General features: G+C 39.8%; 1 long non-coding RNA gene across 5 annotated transcripts in view; it reads right to left on the reverse strand.

Annotated features, from left to right (window-relative positions):
• Positions 1-21,484, reverse strand: part of LOC122564716 (uncharacterized) — a 61,574-nt gene that overhangs the window by 38,096 nt on the left and 1,994 nt on the right. For 4 of the 5 annotated variants that reach the window (XR_015759537.1, XR_015759535.1, XR_015759533.1 and 1 more), the window contains 3 exons: positions 14,662-14,714; positions 11,736-11,814; positions 9,594-9,714 (listed from right to left, as the gene is read on the reverse strand). This is a non-coding gene — a long non-coding RNA (uncharacterized LOC122564716). Of the gene's footprint in view, positions 1-3,995; positions 9,237-9,593; positions 9,715-11,735; positions 11,815-14,661; positions 14,715-21,484 lie in introns of those variants that run through there. The other variant, XR_006315980.2, reaches the window with a different exon arrangement.

Here is a 21,484-nt window from a genome sequence, read left to right on the forward strand (position 1 = left end):
TATTGGGGGACTGCAAAGATAGTTACTTGGGCTATTGCTGTTTACAATATATATCAATGACTAGGAGTTAGGACACTCCACTCACCATTTGTATGATCTTTTGATCTCTGCCTATAAATTGTGTTCTGTGTGATTCCCTCTCTCCACCTGATGAAGGGGCTATGCTCTCAAACTTGTTGGACCATAACCTGGTGTTGTGATTTCTGACTATACCTCAGTAAAGGTATTATTGCCTTAGAAATAGTGTAATGAAGGTTCAGTAGACTTGTTCCCTAGGTAGTGGTGTGGGGGGGGGGGGGGGGGGAAATTGTCCTATGAAGAGAGATTAGACAACCTGGGTCTATGTTCTCTTGTGTTATGAAGATTGAGATGATTGCATTGAAACTTACAAAATGCTTAAAGATATGGATTAAAGATATGGATTAGAAAGATGCAGGTAAGATGTTTCCCCAGTTGGTGAGTCTATAACCAAGAGGTACAATTTAAAAATAAGGGGAATGCTACTTAGGTGTGAGATGAGAACTTTTTCCTCAGAAGTTGTGATCTTTGGTATTCTTCATCACAGAGGGTTGTGAAGACTCAGTCTTGGAGTATGTTTAAGGTAGAGATTGATTCATGTCTGATTAGCAGTGGTTATTAGAATGGAATGGGGTGGCTAGAAGGCATTGAAATGTTTGATCAGCCAAGATCGTACTGAATGGCAGAGTAGACCCAATGGGCTGACTTGCCTACTCCTGTTCTATGCACCCTACACAAAATAAAGACTACTTGGGGAACCTCAACACCAAGCTTCAGGACTGCTCCACATTTCCTTCATGAATTCAATTCCTTTCCCAATCCATTAAACTCACTGGCAATGAAGTGCAGGAATAAGCTATTTGTAGAATATTTACAGGGTGCCCTTATGAAAATTTGATTGCTTGGCATTTAGAAAGCCATGCAGACTGAAATTCTTGGTGCATTTGAAAGGTCTGTCAGGAAGCTTACTGTCAGTTTTAAGACCACAGCACTCTAGCCACCAACTTGGCAGAGCTTTAAGAGCTAGGAGAGCATTGTTTCCAGCTTGTAAGTGATGGCCAACTGCATGAGTACACTTGAGGACTCATCATTGATGCAGTTCTGATTGAGCATCAATTGTGACTCCTCTGATACTGAAGCAGTCCATGCTCAAATGCAACAAGATCTGGACAATATCCAGTCTTGGGTTGATAAGTAGCAAGTTTGTGGCACACAAATACCAGGTGATGACCATCTTGAACCACTGCCTCTTGATGTTTAAATGGGAAATTTAATGATGGTGACACTATCAACAACCTGTTTGGGCAAGGTGGGGGGGGTGGGGGAAAAGAGGGTTACCATTGACCAGAAACTCAACTGGTCTAGTCATATAAATATGTGACTACATGAGCAGATTGGAGGCTAGGAATACTGCAGTGAGTAGCCCCTCTCCTTAATCCCTAAAACCTGTCTGCCATTTACAAGGCACAAGTCAAGAGTGTGATGGAATATTCCTGCTTGCATGGATGAGTGTAGCACCAACAACACACAAGACACTTAACCTTTCTGAATGATCTGAATGAAACAGTCCACTTTATTGGCACCACATTCACAAACTTGTGGTCCTTCTATCACCAATACTCAGTAACAGCGCTGCATACCATCTGCAAGATAGAGCAGAAATTCACCTAGGCTTCTTAGACAGCACCTCCTAAACTCGCAACTCACTACCATCTAGAAGGACAAGGGCAGTAGATACATGAGAACATCAAATCTCGTGTCACTCACCAAACTGACTTGGAAATGTCTTTGGTGTCACTGGGTCAAAATTCAGGACCCCCTCTCTAACAGCATTCTAGATGTATCTATGCCAAATAGTTTACAGCAGTTCAAAAAAGCAGCTCACCACCAACTTCTCAAGAACAGTTAAGGATGGGCAATAAATGTTGGTCTGGCCAGTGAAGCCCTTATCTTCCAAATGAATTAAAAAATCTCTTCCAACCCGGTAACCCTTTCAGATCTCTGCACTTTTCCAATTCTAGCCTCATGAACGAGAGTCACAGTCAACTGGAGCAATCCATTTAGGACAGAATGGGAGAAACTTCTTCAGCCAGAGAGCGGTTAGCTTATGGAATTTGCTGTCAAAGAAAACAGTTGAGGCCAAAACATTGTATGATTTCAAGTAGTACTTGGACTAGAGGGATCAAATGGCTTGAAGGAAAAGCAGGAACAGGTTATTGAGTTGGATGATCAGCCATGATCATAACGAATGGTGAAGCAGACTTGAAGGGCTGAATGGTGTTCTCCTACTCTCTCTGGTTTTAATTCTTCCGATATTGAAGACCATCAGCAGTCCAAGCTTCAAGCTCATTCCCCAAAATTCTTCACCTCCCTCCAAGATGCTTCTTAAACCCATTTTTGAAAGCTGCTATGCACCCATTTTCCACACCATCTCATCATCCATGGATACTTATCACTGTCTCGATCTAGTACCATTAAAATTTTTCAATGATAATTTAACCCAACAAAAATAAGAAGCATTGAAAGTGTGCACTATATAACTGCAAATCAAAGTATGTTGATGAAACTTGTCTCCCTACATACCTTTAAACTATTGTGCAATTTTTAATGTAGTATCTTTGAAATTCACAAATATGACTTTGCATAAATCTCTACCACAACATCACAAGGGGGTAAGGAAAGTCCCAAAAACCACTTCAGCTAGTACAGAGATTGAACTCAATGTCAGCACATTGTTCCAGCTAACCAATCCTTATCTTAGATACCAAAATAGAAAATGCTGGAAAATCTCAGCAGGTCTGGCAGCATCTGTAAGGAGAGAAAAGAGCTGATGTTTTGAGTCTAACTAACCCTTTGTCAAAGCTGGTCAGTTAGACTTGAAACGTCAGCTCTCTTCTCTCCTTATAGATGCTGCCAGACCTGCTGAGATTTTCCAGCATTTTCTCTTTTGGTTTCAGATTCCAACATCTGCAGTAATTTGCTTTTACCTTATCTTAGATACCAAACTTATAGGAACAGAATGCAGTTCAATACAGAGAACAATCCTTCTTATTGATTGTCTCAAATGAAATGGGACCCAAGTTCCTTAACTAACATTATTTAAACAAACATCTAAAATCAAGTGATTAGGCTTTGACAATTGTTGCATGTCCTCAGTTCTTAGGTGACTAACAGTTATTTGAACTACAGGTGACACTTTTTCATAGTGAGATTAAAACATTTCATTGAATGTTTAGGATTACTGTATGGTTTAGCAAATAAGGTTACAGTGTTATAATTCTCAGAGACTAATGTTCCTTATGTAAAAATATAAATTTCTCAGCATACAATGGAAAGAATTGTACAAGATTTCATGTTTTAAGACTTTTGCTGGAAGAAACAAACCCAAATCAACAATGTGTTATGAAGATGTAGAAGTGTATTGTATCTTTAACAGAGTTGAAAAGCTAGCAAGGACTGAAAGCAGAGAGTCCTGAACAAAGTAAGAATGGTTGAAACAAATAGTTGCAGAGGAGTTGCCATAAAACAAAAACAATACAAATTCAAATTTGGCCAATTGGTTTAAATTATGCCCCAAGATACCAAAATCCAATCAAACTTGAATTTTGATACTATCAAAACCAATGAAATGATCCGATATTTTGGGGTATAAAACTGGACATTTTGAACAGATAGAAGAACTTGTGGGTGGCACGGTGGCACAGTGGTTAGCACTGCTGCCTCACAGCGCCAGAGACCTGGGTTCAATTCCCGACTCAGGCGACTGACTGTGTGGAGTTTGCACGTTCTCCCCATGTCTGCGTGGGTTTCCTCCGGGTGCTCCGGTTTCCTCCCACAGTCCAAAGATGTGCAGGTCAGGTGAATTGGCTATGCTAAATTGCCCGTAGTGTTAGGTAAAGGGGTAAATGTACGGGAATGGGTGGGTTACGCTTCGGCGGGTCGGTGTGGACTTGTTGGGCCGAAGGGCCTGTTTCCACACTGGAAGTAATCTAATCTAATCTAATCTAAAAAAACTGCCAAGGACATCCACAAATATAGAAAGCTAGTTGAAGAGCTCTCTGAAAAGTACCTGTCGATAAGAAATTTGCTCAGCAGAACATCAAAACCAACCTAGAGAAAATCTACAGAGGAAAACCTACAAAGGAGAATTGACAAAGCTGACTGGTTTTGAAAAGTGATCTTCTTTTGTAAATCTTATTTGGAATTTTTAAAAAATCGGATCAGTATTGTAGAGTGGGAGGTAAAAGATAGAATTAAGCGAAAGGAGTTGTAAATAGTTGGTGGTTTTAATATTCTCTGTTGAAGTAAAATTGTTAAATTTTACTTTAAATATTGACTTGTGGGATAATTCTTTGCCTCTCAAAATTTCACAGATTACAGCGAGAGGTGTATGACTGGTTTAAATTAGCAGAGGAGTTTACCCAGTGTCGTAATAGTTGACTAAATATTACCTAGTAGGTAACATAAATATTTGTTATGGACCAGACTGGAGACCATCAAAATATCTTAAGGTAGCCTAGACTCTAATTTTTTCTTATTTTCAAGGTAAATGTGAGGTGCTGTGTTTCAGATGCAATTTGATTGGTCAAACTACTTGACGTTAAGCAAAATACAATTTATTCAAATACTATTGTTAAAATACAACAGAAGAAAGAGGAACTTGGAATAACTTAACTCGATTGGAAAAAATAACAAAATAATAGATGCAGTAACTATTACTAATTAACTGTTCCAATATAGTAACATTCCACATACACACCATTGGTAAAAAGGCTAATTTAGAATACAGGTTGTCTCACATGCAACTCCAGTAGCAGGTAGAGAACCCTCAGCTTTTGGCAGTAACCAAGAGAGGGACAAAAATAGCTCCTGCCTCTTCAAGACCCCAACAACTGCTGAAAGTTAAAGATCCTGGTTCTGACAGTGTTTGAGCACACACATTCAGGCTGCTTCTATTGCTCCAACTTTTCTAAAAAAAAACCAAGGCCTCTCAAGCTGTTTACCTTACTGCCTTTCTAACTAAACAGCTCAATATCTGTCTTAAAACCTCTCTTCTTTAAAACGAAACAACAGGACAAAGTAACCTCTTAAAACCACTGTACTGTCACATATTAAACTAAAGAAAAAAGATACTTTTCCCATTAACCAATTAACACTGAAAACTTTAGGCTGTGTTTTGTATACTATTGTATACTTTCAGCAGATATGTAACTTTTAAAAGTCCTAAATCCTTCCTGTTTCTTTAACAAGTTTGTTTCCCTGCAATACCAGGATGTCTTCAAATTTTTGTGGCTGGTCCCTAAGTGAGGGTCTACAATTTATTACGATTCCAACTGAGATACCCACAAATGATTATACCTCCCAGGTGAGAAAGGAAGAAGGGGTGCATTACCACCTCAGACCTATTGTATCGCTCCCAGGGATGCCTACTTACAAGTTAGCCAAGGAACTGAAGAAAAGACTGAAACACCTAGTAGAATACTCCAACTACTCAATTCACTCCTCCCAAGAGTTCCTTAACATCATCAGAAACATCACAATAGAGGAGGTCAAAATAATGATTTCATTTGACGTAACAGCGCTCTTTACATCTCTAAGAATACTATTGCCACACTATTGGACAAGAAGATACCACGACACCTGATGATACCAGCAGCAACAGCAAGAACAGCATGCTAAAATTACTGCAGCTATGCCTCACAACTCATTTTACATTCAAATGGACAAACATACAGACAAATCAATGGTACATTAATGGGGTCTTCAATATCAGGATTGAAAGCAGAAACAGTAATGCAATGTTTGGAATGGGCAGCCCCTCCTGCCATCCAACACAAACTCTGGATCTGGTATGTAGATGATACCTTTGTCATCATTAAAAGGTACACAACTGGAAGAAACTCACCACCACATCAATAACATTCTCACCAGAACAAAATTAACTGAAGTGGAGAACAACAAGACTCCCCTTCCTGGACACGTTAGTGGACACACACCTACCGATGAACTCCAGACCAGAGTATACAGAAAGAACACCCATACTGAACTCTAACAGCAACAACCCCAGCACTTACAAATGAAGCTGCATTAGGACACTATTTAAACAGGAACTGCAGCAACCCAGAACTCTAGAGGGCAGAACTGGAACACTTAGAGTTATAGAGACGTATACCACAGAAACCGACCCTTCGGTCCAACTAATCCATGCTGACCAGATATCCCACAACCTAGTCCCACCTGTCAGCACCCAGCCAAAATCCCTCCAAATCCTTCCTATTCTTATACCCATCCAGATGCCTTTTAAATGTTGCAATTGTACTAGCCCCCACCACTTCCTCTGGCAGCTCATTCCATATACGCACCACCCTCTATGTGAAAACGTTGCCCCTTAGATCTCTTTTATATTTTCCCTTCTCACCCTAAACCTATGCCCTATAGTTTTGGACTCCCCCACCCCAAGGAAGAGACTTTGTCTATTTATCCTATTCATGTCCCTCATGATTTTATAAACTTCTGTAAGGTCACCCCTCAGCCTCTGACACTCCAGGGAAAACAGCCCCAGCCTGTTCAGCCTCTCCCTATAGCTCAAATCCTTCAACCCTGGCAACATCCTTGTAAATCTTTTCTGAACCCTTTCAAGTTTCACAACATCTTTCCGATCAGATGGAGACAAGAACTGCACGTAATTTTCCAAAAGTGGCCTAACCAATGTCGTATACAGCTGTAACATGACCTCCCAACTCCTGTATTCAATGCTCCGACCAATAAAGGAAAGCATACCAAAATGGGTACCTCAAGAGCACTTTCCTCCTGCACTTATGCAACAAACCTAAAAGAAGAAAACACTACATGACCAGACACAGTAGTGACCATACTGTAGATTAAGGACATATCAGAAACGACTAACTGACTACTCAGACCCCTAGGAATCATAGTGATCCACAAACCGGTAAACACCTTTCACCAACTCTTCACAAAAGCTAAGGAACCGATACCCACATCTAACAGCATGAACATAATCCACAAGATACCCTGCAAAGCCTGTGAAAAACACTACATAGGATAAACAGGAAGAAAACAGACTATGCGAGTGTTCAGTTCCCCACTACCAGTAATCTCTCATTTCCACCCACACAGACAATGAAGGACACAAATTCAACTGGGACAATGTAACCATCCCAGCAGAGGCAAAATAGAGACACATGAGAGAATTCTTTAAAGCCTTTCACTCCAACTGGAACTCAATCAATAAACATATTGAACTGGACCCGATATACAAACCATTCACATACAGAACCAGAAGTACCGGAAAACAGACACATAAATACCAGGTGGGACAGACCACCAACGCTTCACCAGAGGCGCACTGACGATGTCACCTAGTGGTGATTAAATGGCTGCAAAAAAACACATCAGCTCGGAAAACAAATCTATGACCTCACCCACAACCTGAACCACAAATCTTTTTCAAAAACTCTAACCTCAGTAGGTCACCATAAGATTAATTTAAAATGGATCCCTTCCTTCATGGATACCCTTTAGCAGCCCACATGTAATTTATGTTTTAAAGGAGCCAAATTTAACTAGGATTTTTTGGGTTAAAGAGAATATGAGTTTACTAAAATATGAGAAAAGATAACATTCAACACATGCAAACATGGATTAGAATTAAAGTCAAAAATATATGAATCAGTCTTTGGCTGGTATCTGATTGTGAAATGCTGTGATCATTGAAGTGAGTGATACTAATAGCACTGACTTTAGCAGTGTAGTTTTTTTTGGTTCTGCAATCAACTCAAAGGAGTTTTTCTCGTTTCTTTCAACAGCGTCTTTGCTGAAGACTTGTTTTCAGCAAGAGAGAGTTTATTTCTTTTTACCTGAAAATTGAAGGGATGTCTAGTGACAATTTTCAGCTGAGTCCCTTCACTGCACACTTCAGCAGAGTGGAACTTGAACAGTATAGCACACCAGTTCGCTAGGATACAGAAACCAGAGGTTACAGTAATGCCCTCTCGTGTATTCCTGAAATGGCATGTATTTTGCCCAGAACTGTCTTTCTTCCACCTCATCTTACCTGCAGTCTGTGACACAACCTACTGAACATGGCTTCCTGCTGAGGATAATCAGTCCTATAGCCATAGGAGATACTGTTAATGTTTTCAAGGCTGCGCCTGCTAGTGCATGTACATATGCAGTGTGCACTACCTTTTAGTTGCACAGACAAATGGTCCTGGAGGATGCAGCCCATGGCTTGGGAGGTGAGGGGAAAGGTTGGGACTGGGGATGGATGGATGGTTGTGAGAGAGTGCAAAAGAGAGTGGAAAATCTCCTGGCTCCTGGGCCAGTTCTCTCTACTCTCCTCAAGAGCCCCATCTGTTCTCACCCTACACCCTCACCAGCCCTGTCTGTTTTCTTCCCTGCCATCAGCCCATCCATTGTCTCCCCTTGCATGCCCTGCCCCATTCCGCTTCAATGTTGTCCCTGTTCTGTGCATGACACAAAAATGTAGAGTGTCTGGAAACTTGTGCATTGGTGTTTGAGTGAGCATGGATGTGTAGTTGCTCTGCAGTTTCATTGTCAGCAGACACTGCCTTTTTTTAATGCTACCTCTTCTCTTGAAGTGTCATTGTCTGAGGTTACCTTGATATTCATCGGGTGTGATATTCAGGACTCCGTAATCATGCAGGGATTTTCCAGACAACCACTGAATTTACTTTGCTAGCCATCTTTTGGCTTGCATATTCTTCTGGAAAAACAATTATTTTAAAGTTCAACATGTCCATACAGTAATTCACAGTTATGATCCATTGCAGGGTGCAATGTCCCTTTAAAGTTCCTATACTCAATCTCCTGAGTAGCATTGAACTGATTTCCAACAGCAAGGCACCCTCTGGCAACTCCTTTCTCTTTAAATCTCGACAAGAATAATCTTTTCAAATTGGGAGTCCATTCTCGCCAGTATTCTGTTTAGTGGTAAACACAAAGTCCTACTTTCTGTGCTTGTCATAGCAGCAGGTATTTTAATCTTCCTCTGCATGTCTCTTAATTGGTCTAAGAGTTTGTGTCCAGAAAGATAAGCTCCCCTTCTTTCGTTTCAAGATATAAATCCTGGCATTGACTTTCTGTTGGTATCAATTTGGGTCTCCAACCTTTTGATATCTAAATCACATGGACTTATCTCCAGGCAGAGTTTAATATGATGTAGCCATCCTATTTTACTTTAAATTAGGAGAGAAAGTTTTAAACTTTATTTTAAGTAATATCACATATGGAACAATAGCTCACATACATTGGCAAATTCAGCACCTGGTTATTTCTCAAAAAAAAAGATTAATATAAAACAGAAGACTTCTTTCTTTCCTGTAATATTGCTATCCTCTCTTCTAATGTCCCTAGTGACTTGCTGTTCACCATTGTTGACTTCTCGCTCTGGCTTAATAAATTATGCACATTTGTTGATTCTGCACCTTTTAAAAAAAACTTACTGTGTACTGAGACTGGAGTTACCAAAAGCTGAATTTTAAAAATCAATGCTCGAAAAAAGTACCTAAGAATGCACATTTAAATAAAAGTACCTAGAATCTCATGGAACAACTCTTCTCTGCATTCTAAATGGGGATCAGTAAGAAAGAAATCCTTTAAAACATGCCTCTTGTGGTAATCCAAAATGCTTCGAAACTGTATTCACTGTTAACTCTAGAGAGGCATGAAAAATGATCAATTAATTGCAGTTCTTGATACAATAACAGACAGAATTTGACCCATTGTCATATTGTATTACAGCAATGCAACCCTTTAAGATCATATCCAATGTGCACCATTTCTAGCAGCATACCTCCACACTGAAAAGTCAGACCAGATTATACATATATATGTGATAATTGACTTCTTTAAGTCTTATGATGCACAGGCAAGGATACTACCTGGTCTGCTATGTTACAGCAGAAGCTGCACTCTTGATTCAGAGACAGAAGGCCATGGGGTTCAAGTTCCATTCCAAAGACTTGAGAACACAATCCTGACAAACATTTCAGTATGATACAATGATATGATACAATGAAGAGACATTAATCTAGTCTATCCTCTTGGTGGGATCGGAGGGGAAGGAACATAAGATACCATGCCACTATATGAAAATGAGTGAGCAGGGGAGTTCTCCCTTGTATCCTGCCAAATACTCATCCCTGAACCAGTACCTAAAACAGATGATAATTATATGATTCATCATTTGTGGGACCCTACGTACAAATTGGCTGTCATATTTGTCTACATAGTGACTACACTTCAAAGTATTTAATTGTCCATAAAGGATATGGGCGGCATAGTGACTCAGTGGTTAGCACTGCTGCCTCACAGCACTAGGGACACACATTTGATTCCGGCCTCTGGCAACTGTCTGTGTGGAGTTTGCATATTCTCCCCGTGTCTGCGTGGGTTTCCTCCGGGTGCTCCAGTTTCCTCCCACAGCCCAAAGATGTGCAGGCCAGGTGAACTGGCCATTCCATTAGTGCATTAGTCAGAGGGAAATGGGGTCTGGGTGGGTTACTGTTCGGAGGGTTGGTGTGGACATGTTGGGCCAAAAGGCCTGTTTCCACACTGTAGGGAATCTATAGCTACAGCAAAAGTGGTATAGCAGTAATGTCACCAGCTTAGTAAACTTGAGTCCCAGGTCAAAGGTATTTGGATAGGAGTTCAAATCTCAACATGGCAAATAGTAAATTTTAAGGGCGGCACGGTGGCTCAATGGTTAGTACTGCAGCCTCACACCACCAGGGTTCCAGGTACAATTCTAGCCTAGGGCATCTGTCTGTGTGGAGTTTGCACATTCTCCCCGTGTCGGCGTGGGTTTACTCTGGGTGCTCCGGTTTCCTCCTACCGTCCAAAGATGTGCAGGTCAGGTGAATTGGCCATACTAAATTGCCCATAGTGTTAGGTGCATTAGTCAGAGGGAGATGGGTCTGGGTGGGTTACTAGAGGGTCGGTGTGGACATGTTGGGCCGAAGGGCCTGTTTCCACACTGTAGGGAATCCAATCTAATCTAATCTAGCTATTAGGCCCGAGGCTGTGAAAGACAACACATAAATACAAGTTCCTCCTCTTCTACTACTGGGTTAGATTTTATGAGAATTAATACTATCACTTGGATACTCTATCATTTGAACATGATAAAAAGTACAAATGCAAAAGGTCAGTTGATTTGATGACTACTTGTTGCTAAATTTCTTATTTCCGATGCTCAGTTTATGAACTTTCAACAGCCCCCAAGAGGCTACTTTCTTGATAATATCTGTTCCAAGATGTAGCTCACCTTTGGTGAGTTTACAATTTGAATAAGTTATCACTTCCAGGGATTTTCCTATTTTAATGTTTTATTAAAAGGCTCGTGCCATATATTTGCATAATCTGTAAAATTGGAAATATTAAAAACTCAAGTTGAATTTGGTATGTTGTTTCTTTATGACTAGTAGTTTCTAAACAATCACCAGTCTCATATAATGTCATTTGTATCTGCAGAACTGAAGGATTAACTGTGTTCCTTACAGCATGCCTGCAGTCTGTTCAAAGAATGACGAGCTATCGTATAGCTAATATTGTGCCAAGTGCATGCAATTTTTCTTTCATCATTTTGCAACTTCTATTTGAAGTATTACAATTCTAACATCTGTCTGTCTGCAATATCCAAAGCTAATTTCCACATCACTGTGGTCCATATTTACCATAGTGTTCTGGTGCTGAGATTCCCCAGGGGTCTATGTTCCCAATGCAATGATGCTGGTCAGAGTTCTGCAGAAGCCTCTAAGGAAACAGCATAAAAACTCTTTTTTTAAAAAAGTCATTTACACACTCCTGAATTTAATCTGATGTTCTTTGACTGCATAAGTAATCAATTTTATCTCCTTTTTCAATTATCAAATCAAATAACTCAAGTCCAATTTGGCATGTTCTTTCTTTGTGATTGTAGTATTTTCCAATCAGCAGTCTTATACAATATCATTTGTATATGCAATAAGTACTATTATCATCATTGCACCTGAAGTTTGGTTTTCATTTTTTGTTGAGCTATGTTTGCCAGTCGTAATAATTAATGTAGAACGTGTTTAAATGTTTGGTTGATTTTTCTATCCCAAATCAAATTCCTCCTGATATATCTGTTGTATAAGTTTATTAACTTTGCTTGATATTATCTTGCAAAGATTAAAAAGCCCTGCCTTTCTCATTAATTTTATATCTTGGTAGGACATCAATTAATTTTTCATGCTTCACTCAGCCAAATGTTTTCTCAATCTAAGCAGCATAATTAAACTGCTCTTTTTGCTTCTGTTTCCTGCTCACAATCAATTTTCATATTGAATATTCTTTTCTGCTCCTGTCCCTGCATTGTTCCCTCTGCTTCTGTAACTCTATGCTTCTTCCTTTAGTCTGTTCTCAGTGTAACTCATGAACCTTTACAAGTTGCTATCCTCCACAGAATGTCCTCTTTAATGTTTTGGCCATTTCCCTTCAAAGAATGTTGACCTCCTCCATTCAAGGACCATCTTTCCTGAAAATGGTTACAGATGGAGCCCATTCACCCTGAAGCGTCCTTGCCAGCTCTCTATAGGAGTATTTACTCTAGCCTTTTCACTATTTACCTGCAAATTATGTCTTTAGATAAATGATCAAATCCCCTTACTACTTCAACTGAACATGCCTCATTGCATCTCAGATCCAAACTTCTTATTGCAATTAATTTCCACCCTGCCATGCTGTTAATTTTTAGCAAACATTTTTTTGCAACGTCAAGTTCCTCCTTATCTTCCAGAGTCCCGATTTGAACACATCTGATTAAATTTCCAAATACAGAGGAATCTTGATTATCCGAATGAGATGGATGGGAACTATTTTGTTAGGATAATTGATTATTTGGTTAATTGATTCGATGCCTCTCGTCTGTGGCTCAGAGTTTTCTGAAGTTGCCTTTTTCTGTGCTCTGCCTGCCTTGCTCCTTCTCTCCATCTCAGTGTTTGTTTCTGAGCAGACACACATTTGTGTATAAGGGACCTGCAGCATTGCTGAAGCCTCTCGCCCATTCCCCCACCAGACAGGTTTGACTTTTGGCCTGTACAGGACAATGTTGGAGAGATTATCTGGGGAAGAGGGGTTTAGGGTACACAACTCAAGGGACAGTGGGGGGGGGGGGGAAGAGAGAGCGAGAAAAAAGAGAGCGAGCGAGCGAGAAAAAGAGCGCGCGAGAAAGAGCGCGCGAGAGAGAGCGCGCGAGAAAAAGAGAGCGCGCGAGAAAAAGAGAGAGAGAGGGAAAAAGAGAGAGAGAGAGGGAAAAAGAGAGAGAGAGAGGGAAAAAGAGAGAGAGAGAGGGAAAAAGAGAGAGAGAGAGGGAAAAAGAGAGAGAGAGAGGGAAAAAGAGAGAGAGAGAGGGAAAAAGAGAGAGAGAGAGGGAAAAAGAGAGAGAGAGAGGGAAAAAGAGAGAGAGAGAGGGAAAAAGAGAGAGAGAGAGGGAAAAAGAGAGAGAGAGAGGGAAAAAGAGAGAGAAATAAGAGAGATCGGTCATTAGTTAATCATTGTAATCAAAATATGCGATCAGTGTTGATACACCTCTTTGATGTAATGTTTCTATTGGGACCTTGAGATCTTCGAGGAGAAAGTGAGGTCTGCAGATGCTGGAGATCAGAGCTGAAAATGTGTTGCTGGAAAAGCGCAACAGGTCAGGCAGCATCCAGGGAACAGGAGAATCGACGTGAAGGGCTTATGCCCGAAACGTCGATTCTCCTGTTCCCTGGATGCTGCCTGACCTGCTGCGCTTTTCCAGCAACACATTTTCAGCTCAACCTTGAGATCTTCTTCAGATAATCCGAAATTCGGATAATTGATATTCGGATAATCGAGGTTCCTCTGTAATTCATGTTACTTCATGCATTTTATAGTGTGTTAAATTTGCAGAGCTCCATATGAATATTCAAGAGCACCATATAACATCTTGATTCTCAGGTGTAGCAATATGGGACTTGGTGAAGCAAGTGAAAAAACCACGAAGAGGATAGATTAACACAAAAATATTGTTCCTTTGGAAACCTGTAAAAGGTTTTTCATCTCTAGGTCAGTATCCACTGCAAGATCTGAGACAATCTCAGGATTACTAGCAAAGCTATTTAAATGCAATGCTTGAGGGATGATGTAACTACGGAGGCAGAATTCAGAGTTTGAAAAGTTGCTCAGATGTGATGGCCTTGCCTTAAATTCATTAACAAGTAATTCCTTTACTGAGAGCAAATAGAGAATTGTAGTGGATTTCAATTACTACATCAATGAAGCAATCAGTCAAAAGTCATGTCATAAAAAGAGGATACAGGAACAATAGAAAGGGAGGACAAAAAGACAAGAGGAAGCAAGGTGATAACTTTTTTTTTGCTGGAAAGGCAACTTTTACAAAATTGCCACTGACTCCACAGAAACATTCATCTTAAACTTAATACTAAAACAATCTCCTATCCTTGGTAAACATAAACAGGTTTTTCCAGAAGTTAGTGTTACTCAAGTCAAAATTGTGAAATGGCATCTCTAATCTATCGCCTTTATAGCATTTAACCTTGCTTTCCAAAGTTTGGGCTTTTTTAAAAACTCATTTGAGTTGGACGCACAACCTACCTCTGAGATGTTTTCCACTGAAGCTTTGCAAAATAAAATCCAGGCAAGTCAAACTAAACAAAGGATATTAAGATCACTAAGAATTTAAATCAATATGAAAGATATCATAGATGTTCAATGCTTTAATGGGGTCTTCAAATAATTTCACGCGATCAGTAAGTGGCAACTATTCCACATGCATTTTTAAAAATTATATGTTCAGTTCTATAAGCTGACCTAAAGCATTTCATCATTCTTTAAAATCAATATTCTCAGTAGTCAGCCAATTGTTGAATCTGTACGTAAAAAATCTTTTAGATTGTTAATACCAAAACTTATGCTTTCCTTATTTTTCAGTAGCTTTACATATAAAAAAAAGTTATTTTCCAAAAATTGCTACCTACCTGTCTCTACACACACATCTCTCCAGCTTCAATGCTTTTCCCCTGCACCTCCTTTTGTTTTCCTTAGTTGCTATAAAAAACAGAACATTCTGGAAATTCCCTAGATGAGGCAGGACTGGGAGAAAGGTAGGGCTAAATTCTGATGCAGGGTCATTACCCTGAAACATTAAGTTTTATTCTCTTCCCACAGCTACTGTCAGAACGGAGTATTTTTTGCACTGTTTTTAATTCAAATTTCCACTATCTGCAGTTCTTTGCTTACATTTAAAATTCTGCTCAGCCTCACGGAGTTGAATTGTTTTTAATCCTCCATTGCTGTGTCTCATACAATTAAGAAAACCAAAATGCTTTCTCTGCTTCAAATAAAGTTTTAAAGTTTGTTGCAAAATTCATTACTACATTCTTCTGCTTTTGTTTCTGTATCTCTAGTTTACTGATTACTCACTTCCACATCATACCATACTGGGTATTTATAAAGCCCTTGTGCAACTTTAAATGTTAACTTTGGATGTACATATTATATAGAGACAAACACCAACCATAAAAGTTCATAAAGTCTCCCCCATCCAGGTCAAATTTCATGAATTCAACATAATCACTAGATTTTACACTAGTTACTCACATTTTCCACTTCACTAAAACAATTCTTAAGTTGCTGCTAATTGATTTCATGCTTGCATTTCTGATCTTGGATCTACGTTTGTCCAGGAAATGTGGTTTTGATGAACACGAGTTTCAAAACACCCCACGAAAATTGCCATTTGAACCAGATCAGGCACAAAAGGTATGGACCTACAGATCCAATTGTGTGGCGTGAGGCCATTCAAAATTACTACGTTTGAAACTGGGCCCAGGGAGCATCATTTGATAGAATATATGCTATCTGAAATACTTAAATTGATACAGTTCAGAGACAAAGTGAAATAACTGCACAGAGGCCAGTATCCCGTCACCAAGTCACCCTTTATTTACATGTGCACAGTACATTGACACTGAAGTGACAGGTCACAGCCAGTCTCTGCAGTCAAGAGACTCTGAATCCCCTGTTTATCTGTCAGCCAGGGGTCCCTTATTGACCCATGTTAACGACCCCAATCAAGAATCTCAGTCAATAAGAGCCACCTAGTTCCAATCGCAACAGATAGCAACTCTGCAACATTACAAAAACATAGTTCACCATTGACTGTTGATTCAATGCCTCTCCAATCTTCATTCAACATTTACTGATCTAGTTTCCTCAAAACCTATTCATCCAATCATTGAGTTTCTGCGTACTACATTTTTCCTATAATGAATAGTGCTCTTCTTCTCAGCTGTCATGGACTTCAATCCTGCTAACCATAAACACAAAGCTGACTGTCTGAAAATGGTAACCTTCAAAGAAAACGTATCAGCATCTAAAATAAAACTAACATTAAAAATTGGAATTAAAATTCCACCTGTTACTAAATTTTATATGGGTACAAAGTTAAAGTTACACAAGAACTTTATAAATATGCTGTATTGCTTTGTCACTTTTTCTTATTCTTATTTTCTCTTAAACTAAATTAAATCTTAAGTTCTGATCTCATTGGCAACCCTGAGCTGTATCAATTCAAGAATTGGAGTGTACTGCCGGTACTTTTGTCACATTTAAAACGGGTGACTGAATAAATGATCTGTTACCCACTATGCTGTCACTAACATTTCAAAAATAGTCTGAACATTGAAACAGACAAAACACTTCACTAGAATATTTCAGTTCCATAAAAGTAGAAAGAACAAATTGATGTGGCTCCTACTTTTTCAGGGGAAAGACTGGCCAGAGAAATAGGTCAGTAAATCGTGAAGATATAGACAGCATTAATGCAGTTAAGGGGAAGCTAGGGAAGTACAAAAAGGGATAAACAAACAGAAGGTTATATGAACAGGATGAGTGAACTAAGTTGAAAGGAGGCCAACATGGAGCAGCCTGGTTTGTTTCCGAAATAAAGACCACTTTTTATTTGGACTGTGAACTAAAAGTGGAAAAATAAAACTTTTATACCGATAAAATGAAAGAAGAAGCTTTAAATTTTAAAAGAAGGTTGTTATTCAAGCATGTTGTGTATTGTATGGGGGAACATTAACTTTCCAAATATTGACTGGAAACACCATTGTTAGAGTACTTTAGATGGGTCAGCTTTTGTCCAATTTGTGCAGGACAGTTTCCTGACACAGTATAGAGACAGGCCAACAAGAAGCGAGGCCACACTGGATTGGGTATTGGGTAAGAAACCTGGCCAGGTGTTAGATTTGGACGTAGGTGAGCACTTTGGTGATAGTAACCACGGTTTGGTTACATTTACTTTAGTGATGGAAAGCGATAGGTATCTACCACAGGGCAAGAGTTATTGTTGGGGCAAAGGCAATTATGATGCAATTAGGCAAGATTTAGGATGCCTAGGAAAGGGAAGGAAACTGCAGGGAATGGACACAATTGAAACAGGAAGTTACTGCATGTCCTTAATAAGTACGTACCTGTAAGACAGGGAGGAAGTGGTTGAGCAAGGTAGCCATGGTTGACTAAAGTTGAATCTCTTGTCAAGAGGAAGAGGGCGGCTTATATTAAGGTGAGATATGAAGGCTCGGTTAGGGTGCTTGTGAGTTACAAGTTAGCCAGGAAAAGACCTAAAGAGGCAAGAAGAGCCAGGAGGGAACATGAAAAGTCGTTGGCAGATAGGATCAAGAAAAACCCTAAAGATTTCTATAAATAGATTAGGAATAAAACAATGACTAGAGAAGGATTAGGGCCAATCAAGGATAGTAGTGGGAAGTTGTGCGTGAGTCCAAGGAGATAGGGGAAGCACTAAATGAATATTTTTCATCAGTATTCACACCGGAAAAAGACAATGTTGTCGAGGATACGGAGATACAGGCAACTAGACTAGATGGGATTGAGGTTCACAAGGAGGAAGTGTTAGCGATTCTGGAAAGAGTGAAAATAGATAGGTCCCCTGGGCAGGATAGGATTTATCCTAGGATTCTCTGGGAAGCCAGGGAGGAGTATGCAGAGCCTTTGGCTTTGACCTTTATGTCATCATTGTCTTACAGGAATACTGCCAGAAGACTGGAGGATCACAAATGTTGTTCCCTTGTTCAAGAAGGGGAGTAGAGACAACCTTGGTAATTATAGACCAATGAGCCTTACTTCGGTTGTGGGTAAAGTATTGGGAAAGGTTATAAGAGATAGGATTCATAATCATCTAGAGAGAAATAAGTTGATTAGGGATAGTCAACACTTTTGTGAAGGGTAGGCTGTGCGCCTCACAAACCTTTGAGTTCTTTGAGAAGGTGACCAAACAGGTAGATGCGAGTAAAGCAGTTGATTTGGTGCATATGGATTTCAGTAAGGCGTTTCAGAAGGTTCCCCATGGTAGACAAAATATGGAGGCATGGGATTGGGGTAATTTAGCAGTTTGGATCAGAAATTGGCTAGCTGAAAGAAGACAGAGGGTGGTGGTTGATGGGAAATGTTCATCCTGGAGTTCAGTTACTAGTGATGTACCGCAAGGATCTGTTTTGGGGCCACTGCGGTTTGTCTTTTTTATAAATGAACTAGATGAAGGCATAGAAGGATGGGTTAGTAAATTCGCAGATGACACTAAGGTCAGTGGAGTTGTGGATGGTGCCGAAGGATGTTGCAGGTTACAGAGGGACATTGATAAGCTGCAGAGCTGGGCTGAGAGGTGGCAAAAGCAGTTTAATGTGGAAAAGTGTGAGGTGATTCACTTTGGAAGGAGCAACAGGAATAAAGAGTACTGGATTAATAGTAAGATTCTTGGTAGTGTAGAGAGCAGAGAGATCGCAGCATCCATTACATAGATTCTTGAAAGTTACCACCCAGGTTGATGGAGTTGTTAAGGTGGCATACGGCGTGTTAGGTTTTATTGGTGGAGGGATCAAGTTTCGGAGCCACAAGGTCATGCTGCAGTTGTAGAGAACTCTGGTGCGGCTACACTGGCTACAGTTCTGGTCACCGCATTATACGAAGGATGCGGAAGCTTTCGAAAGGGCTCAGAGGAGATTTACTAGGATGTTGCCTGGTATGGAGGGAAGGTATTATGAGGAAAGGTTGAAGGACTTGAGACTGTTTTTGTTAGAGAGAAGAAGGTTGAGAGGTGACTTAACTGAGACATACAAAGATAATCAGAGGATTCGACATAGTGGACAGTGAGAGCAGTTTTCCTCGGATGGTAATGAGGGGACATAGCTTTAACTTGAGGGGAGATAGATAAAGTCAGAGGTAGTTTCTTTATTCAGAGAAGTAGGGGCGTGGAATGCACTGCCTGCAACAATAGTAGATTTGTCAACTTTAAGGGCATTTAATTGGTCATTGGATAAACATATGGATGAAAATGGAACGGTGTAGGATAGATTGGCTTCAGATTGGTTCCACAGGTTGATGCAACATTGAGGGCCAAAGGGCCTGTACTGCGCTGTAATGTTCTATGTCTACACTATGTTACCTTACACTGACAATGAGAGGGAGAATTCCAGAAAAAAAAACTGACACTATAGTGTGTTCAAGAGGCAACTCTGCCCAGAGACAGAGACAGTCTTTGGCTTTTCAATCAAGTAAGTTGTTGTAGGCTGAGAAGGACTCAGCGTAGTGACAACTTCCTGGTTCTTGGATAATGCAGAAGCACCTAACTTGCAAAGAGAAAGAATCTGTTTTTCTTTTCCACCCTTGTGTGTTTAAAGAAAATCCCTAGTAGTTAGCTCCTTTACTTTTCCTTTGCGAGCTGCTCTTTTCACAAATCCCCTGCTGAAAAGAAAAAAAGTCTTCCATCAGAGAATGGAAGACAGAGAATTGTTGATTACCCAAAGTTGTGGGTACAAAGAGTCAGAAGAATCAAAAGAAAACAACTCGTCAATATCTAAAATCTGGACTTGGTGCTGGAACTTTGCTAATTTGACTTTATCTTCCTCCTCCTTCACTTGGTGTTTGTGTCTGTTTGCACTCGCATAGATTGTTTTATTAAAGCAGCAGATTTTAGGTTGGACTTATAAACTAGTCATTTTTTGCTTTGGTTAATTGATTACTATAAAATTGTTATTTTCTCGTTACTGGGGAAAAGTCCTGAGTTTGACATTTAAATGGGAAATTCAATGATTTAACCAAATGTTCACATTTGCAATGATTCCAAGAACAGTGCAGCTTGATTTCTCATGCACTACCCTAGTCAGTTGATGTTAAGTTCTTTTTTCCCCTGAGATTCTTACACACTTGATGCAACTGCAAAACGCCAACTTCTGTGAACAACAACCAAATTTTATTTAGCACAGTATAGTACAAACTTTCAACACACACCTCGCAGGAGTTGGAGTCGTGTCAAAGCTCTCTTTGAACAAAGGAAACAGTCCTTCCTTTATACAAAATCTTTACATCACAGTCAGTAATGCCCACAAGACAACACCCAGCCACCCCACCCCAAGTCACATGCTATTCAAGACACAATGCAATGACCTGACCATTTCCAGAAACAATATAATGTAAATCATCCATCAAAGGTCAAATCTGGTGCAAATAGTTTTTTTTAAACTACAGGGAGTAGTCGAAATTCCAATGTTCTTATTGATTTTGAATAGGATGATGATGCAAATGTAAATTATCTCTGAATAGTAGGAGATTGCAATGTAAATGGCTCTGAATGGCAAAGGAGGGAATGTAAATTCCTTGCTATTTACCTGCAAGGCAGAGACATTCCACCCTAGCTTCAGGACATCCAATTTCCTGCAGGCCAACAGAGCAAATTAACTCTTTAATATCTCATTGGGATGCTGTGATCATACCTAACTGGGAGTAGGTTTTTGGAAATCAAGCTTCTTTACACTTGGTGTCGTCAAATTATTTTCTTTTTAAAATCTAAGTGTGCAGAGTCCCCAGTTTGCGTGTCTGCGAGATTCAAGTTAACTGAAGATATGAACTAGGTTTCTATACTTAACAAGAACTCTATTACAAATAAAGTTGTTTACCTATTATTAATATCCATCGACATATAACTCAGTTAAAACTCAAACCTTCTTTCTAAAATTCCCCTATACACACATATCCAAAAAAGATTTGGTATTAAGGTAGAGGGAAAATAAGTATTGGGGAAATCCATTCAATAGCACAAGTCTTCAGGATTTGATGGGCTGTTCCTTTTGTGTCCCAAGTCCTTAAGTTATGTTATTTTACTTTAGGCTCTCTCATTTCTTCACAGAAGGCACAGAACAACTGGGTTTAGTCGTGGGTATTTTCACTGGAGTGAGGCATACCACACACTTCCAGGAGGTTCAAGGCTTCTTTTGTCATTTGGCTGATGACTTTTGCCAACCAAAACGGGTCACAATTCCACAAACTAAATCACTAAACAGAATCTCCCTGTGTGCAAACATCACAAACCCCCAAACCCTTGTCAGTTTGTATACAGATC

This window comes from Chiloscyllium plagiosum, unplaced genomic scaffold (assembly GCF_037043375.1).
Source record: "Chiloscyllium plagiosum isolate Xiang-an unplaced genomic scaffold, Cpla_swu_hap1 HiC_scaffold_2, whole genome shotgun sequence".
In the NCBI taxonomy this organism is placed as follows: domain Eukaryota; kingdom Metazoa; phylum Chordata; class Chondrichthyes; order Orectolobiformes; family Hemiscylliidae; genus Chiloscyllium; species Chiloscyllium plagiosum.